Genomic DNA, 6,000 nt, shown 5'->3' with positions numbered 1-6,000 from the left:
CAGACACTCTGTTCAGGTGTGCATTGACCTTCATCCACTTCCGCTGCGATCAGGCAAGTCAGGCACAGCGAACCAGAGGCTTCGTGGCCATTGCTGGCTTCCCCCATGTCCAGTGTGCTATAGACTGCACACATGTGGCCATCAAGGCACCAGCAGGTGAGCCCGGTGCCTTTGTCAACAGGAAGGGCTTCCACTCCATGAACGTGCAGATAGTGTGTGATCACAGGATGCTGATTCTGCAAGTTTGTGCAAGGTACCCAGGCAGCTCCCATGATGCCTACATCCTCAGACACTCCCAGGTGCCGGGGCTCTTCAGTGCTCCAGCTCAGCTGGATGAATAACTGGTGAGTGACATGGGCTATCCCCTCAGAAGGTGGCTCATGACGCCTCTCTGCCATCCAAGAACAGAAGCTGAGGAGCTCCACAGCTCCACAAGGGCTGTGGTGGAGAGAGCCATTGGTCTTCTCAAGATGCACTTCCGTTGCCTGGACCGCTCAGGGGGCGCACTCCAGTACCCCCCAGATCGCGTCTCTCTGATAGTGGTAGCATGCTACGCTCTGCACAATCTTGCACTGGAAAGGGGGGATGCAGTTGATGATGAAGACCTTGACGCAGTGGATGAGGCTGCACATGATGAATCCAGCAGTGGCTCAGAGGATGAGGAAGCACAGGGCAATGATGAGGGGCAGCACGCCGACCCACTACTACACCAAGGAAGCAAGGACATCTGGGAGACTTTGATCCAACAAAACCTCAGCTAGCTCCACACAAATGGATCTGCAGGACTACCATTGCCTGGCACTTCCATACGTGGCACTTAAGTGTTACATCTTCCACTTCCTCAGCTGCAACTCAGGGCTTAGGACATAAACCTCAATGTCCATTCAAACACTCATGACATGTCTGTGAAACATACAAATGCAGCACAAAGGAGACATCCTCAGCCATGGTAACAAATTTGGACTCTATTCACATCCATCAGATGGTGCCACAAAAATCAAAACAAAACGTTGCTCCAACATTGAAAAATATAAATTCCCTAATCTGAGGCCAACACACATCACCAGTGACAAACCCATTGAGTGCCTAAGGTGCCTTATGCTTACGTTTATGGGTGCTACGTCTTGGTGCCGCCCCATCACTCGGAGTGGCTTGTGAGACAGCCTGCTGACTCTGCTGTCCTGTTGGCCTCGATGACCTTGGCGGGCGTCCTCTGGCCCGTGGAGCCCGTGATGGCCCCACCTGGGAGAGAGTGGCCAGTTCCAGAATTGGCACCTCCCCAGTTTTCGCAGCCTCAACGGATGTAACGATCACTGGCAGAGGGGCGGAGGTGCCGCTGCTCTCATCCGGAGCGCCCTGAGAGGAGCTCACAGTGATGACAGGCAGCTGCTGCGCTGACGTGAGGTCACATTGGACCTCCCTGCTCACCGCAGATAGTGCCCAGCACATCTCCCACATTGCCAATGACCACCTGTGGCCAGTAGCACTGTGAGGGCTTGCAGGTCCAAGCGTAACACCAAAGGAAGCTGATCAATCTGTTGGAAACCCCTCTCCATGACAGTCGCCAATCTCTCCATGGAGGAAGCCTGATGCTCTGACATGAGGTTCATGCCATCACTAATGCTCTGCCTGGATTCCTCCACTACAGAATCCAAGTGAAGCACACCCTCATGCAACACTGCCAGATGCTCCCGCGCACCTGGCCGCTTTTCCTGCAGCTGCTGCATGGCGGACAACTCCAGAGGCACATCATCATGGCCCGACTCAGCATGTACCTGGTTCCCTGCAGTCCTCTGGCTGCTGGCGCCATCGGCACTCACTGTCTGTGCCATCTCCTCCAGCAATTGTGAAGTGCCCCGGGCCACTAGCCGATGTTACATTCCCCACCGATGTGGTAGTCGCTGCACTGGTGCCTACCTCGCTGAAATGGTGTGACGCTCGTGACAATTGACGCCACTCAGGTGTGGAAGGGGGCATCTGGACATCCTCATTGCGGCCATGCTCTGGTGATGTTGAAATTAACAACAAACAGTGGATCAGTTAGCGTTCAGTTAGTAACACAATTCATCCTTTTCCCCCCAGGCTCATAATGCGCTCAACCTTCCACAGCCTAAGGAGACGAACATTGGTGGGGCGGCAAATAGTCAGGAGGAAGCCCAAACATTACAGGCAGATACAGATAGGCTGGTCAGATGGCCTAAGGAATGCCACATGGAATGTTATGTGGATAACTGTGAGGTGATGCACTTAGGCAGGACAAACAAGGTACGGGAATACAGGAGAAATGGTTGGACCGTGGAAAGTAAGGACGATTACAGGGACCTTGCTGGGCAGACCCGTTAAGGTAGCAGAACAGGAATATAAGGCATTTAACAAGGTCAAAGCCAGACTTGACTTTATTAGCGGAGGAATAGAATGTAAGAAAAGGGAAGTCATGTTGCAAGTGCAGAAAACGCTGCCAAGGCCACAGCTACACTTTTGCATTCAGTTGTGACCTGCGCTTCATGGGAGGGATGGCATTGGAGTGGGGAGAGTGCAGAGGTTCCTGACCTGGATGCATGCTGGTCTGGAGAGTTGGAGTGATGAGGAAACATTGCATAAACTTGTGACATTTGCCATGGATCACAGGAGATTGACAGGTCACATTATTGAGCTTCATACCGTTATGAGGGGCATAGAACGGGTGGGCAGAAGACAACATTTCCCCTTGGCACAGGGATGACTGACGTGGTGGCATTTATTTAAGTTGAGGGGCATGAGGTTGACAGGTGAGGTGCTGAGGACCTTTTGGACAGAGTAATGTGGGACGCACTGGCTGAAAGGATGGTGGAGGTACAAACCCTCCTAAGATGCAATAAGTATTTGGATGTGCAGCAGCGATGCCATGGCATACAAGGCCATGGGGATAGTGGTCAGAAATGGGATAAGGCGGCTTTGGAAGGTGCTAGAGACGCGCATCCTCAAGGGGCTGAGGGACCTTTGTGTATGACCCACACGTCTGACTGTATCAGTCTGTGAATGAGCAGTGTTGCTGCATTAACGATTGCAGCAACCATCAGTGGTTTGGATGGTGGGAAGACAGAGTGGATGGGACTGTGGGCCTCAAATACCTGGCCACTGCACCCCAGCCTCGCCGACACCTGACAACCTGGCCAGATGGCGCCTTTCCAACTCAACGGCCTGTTCATCAAAACGGCTGAGGATGAGAAGCATGGGCTAGCCACCACCAGTGCGCGAATGTGCGCATTTTTCTCCTGCAGAACAGAGAACACCATTTATTGGGGCTGATCCCTCATGTACTCTGCATGCGCATGCCGCACTCCAACCACAGTGGCCCATCGGAGGCCTTCAGCGGCTCCTATCCACATTACTGGTGATCGGTCACCAAATTATAGTATGGCTGCTCCTAACCCCCTCCCATAACGGCCACCTTGGACACATTTGGCATCCATCACTTTCAATAACACATGGGTCTTAGTGCCCATGGCAAGGAGGCGCAACTAGGTGTGGCACCGAGGCCACCAGATGGCACTTGGCCATGACACCTTGAGGCTCCCCTTCCACCATCTCATCACTGTGAATAAGACATGTGTTGGAGTCATGAGTCTGCGCCTAGCTGCATCTCCTGCAGGTTGCCCCCAGACTATTCAAGTGCGATGAAGACCAACACATGGTGTCAGGAGAACCCATCTTCTCAATAACCACTAAAGCTGATGTAAGCATGGTCACTATCTGCTTGACCACCCAGCGTGTGCCAAATGCCCAATACAGTAACGACACTAAGATGTGGGGCGGGGGAGTGCCCTCAAAGGCTAAGGCTACCTGCTGGGTTAAATGGCCAAGGCCAACATGGTACTCACCCTTCCAGAGTGCAATAAATCATTGAAGCGCTTGCAACACTAGATCCATGTTCGCCGCACAACATCCCTGGAACTGACCACCTCTGCCACCTCCTGCCAGGCCTGCTTCGTCACATGGGGGGCCCTCCTCCTCCCATCCTGGGGAAACAGGACCTCTCGCCGTGCAGCCACCTCCTCAACAAGGGCAGCCATGCAGTCATCAGAGAAGCAAGGGATATATTGGCCCCTCGCTGGCCTACCCTGCAGTCTGCCCTGCTCCTGGCCCACACCCTGCAGCCTGCCCTCCTCCTCTGGCCTTCCCTCTACCATAGCCTGCTGTGCAGACCCCCTGCAGTACAACCTGGAGCTGGCCATGGTGATCAGCCTAAAGGAGGCTGCCTGGCCTTTTTTTATACAGATTGCTGGTTCCCCATTGGAACTGGTGGTCTGTACACGCCTGCCCGCAATTTTAAAAATCCCGCTCTCCACGAGAGTGTGAAATGCACCAGGCGGGCCTTAATTGGCCCACCCGTGCAAAATGGTGGTGCAGCCCATGATTGCTTCAGCTCCGCCCGCCTGCCGAATGGAAAATTCAGCCCTTTGTGTGTTCATATGCAATCATTCTAAACCTGTCTTTATAATATTCGTAGTCCTTCTTACTCTGCCCCTTTCAAATATGGTACTACCTACTTTTCTAGTACTATCTAACTGTCACTCCTTTATACACCCTATTCCTATTTACTAATTCTATATGCTGGTGCCCACACCAGCCAATATAGTTTGAACTCTTCTCGCACTACACTAACGAACTGCTCCATGAGGACGTTGGTCCCAGTCCTGTTGAGATGCAACCTGTTCCTTTTCAATAGAGACCTCCAGCCCTAGAACTGGTCACTATGTTTCAAGAATCTGAAGTCTGCTTTCTTGTAACATGCCTCACTATCTTCCTTTTTCTACTCATGTTGGTGTGTGGCACTGGGAGTCATCCAGAGATTGCAACCTTTGAGGTCCTACTTTTTAAACTTCCTTCCTACCTACTAAAAATCTGACTGTAGGAGCTAATGCTCTCTCTATGCCATTGATACTGATGTGTACCAAAACTTCTGGCTCACACAATTCCCCAGCAGAACGTTCTATATATTCTCCTTCTGTGATACCCTTTAACTTGGTTACAGAAATACCCTTCTGTTCACTAACAATGGAAATGCAAATGGTACTGAACACTGTGCAGTCTTCAGTGAATGTCCCCATTTCTGACCTTATGTTTTAGAGAAAGTCATTGATGAAGCAGTTGAAGTTGATTGGGCCTAGAACCCTGAGGAACTCCTACAGCAATGTCTGGGGGCTGAGGTAAATGTTTTTATTCTTTCATGGGTCATGAATGTCACTGGCAATGCGTGCATTTGTTGCCCAACCTTAATTGTCCTGCAGAAAGTGGCAGTGGGGTATTCAGCAATGGTAATGCCATTGAATGTCATGGGGAGATGGTTAGATTCTCTCTTGTTGGAGATTGTCATTACCTGGCACTTGTGTGGCGCGAATGTTACTTGCTACTTGTCAGCCTGGACTTGAATCTTGTCCAGGTCTTGCTGCATTTGGACATGGGCTGCTTTAGTGTCTGAGGAGCTGCAAATGGTACTAATCACTGTGCAAGCATTGGTGGGCATCCCCACTTCCGATCTTATGATGGAGGGAAGGCCATTGATGAAGCAGCTGAAGATTGTTGGGCCTCGGACACTACCCTGAGAAATTCCCAGCGATGTCCCGGGACTGAGATGATTGACCTCCAACAACCACAAACACTTTCCTTTGTGCGAAGTATGACTCCATTCAGTGGACAGCTTTCCCTCAGCTCCCATTGACTTAATTCTGCCAGGGCTCCTTGATGCCACACTCAGTCAAAAATGGTCTTGATGTCAAGGGCAATCACTCTCACCTCACCTCTTGAGTTCAGCTCTTTTGTCCATGTTTGTCCCAAGGCTGTAATGAGGTCAGGAGCTGAGTAGCCCTGGCGAAACCCAAACTCACCATCAGTGAGCAAATTGCTGTTCTGTAGGTGCCACTTGGTAGCACTGTGAATGACACATTCCATCACTTCCCTCAGGCTGAAGAGTAGGCTTTTGGTGTAATAATTGATAGGGTTGGATTTGTCCCGCTTTTT

The sequence above is a fragment of the Cetorhinus maximus genome, chromosome 7, assembly GCF_964194155.1.
Source record: "Cetorhinus maximus chromosome 7, sCetMax3.hap1.1, whole genome shotgun sequence".
NCBI lineage: Eukaryota > Metazoa > Chordata > Chondrichthyes > Lamniformes > Cetorhinidae > Cetorhinus > Cetorhinus maximus.
Note: the sequence above shows the minus strand (reverse complement) of the source record.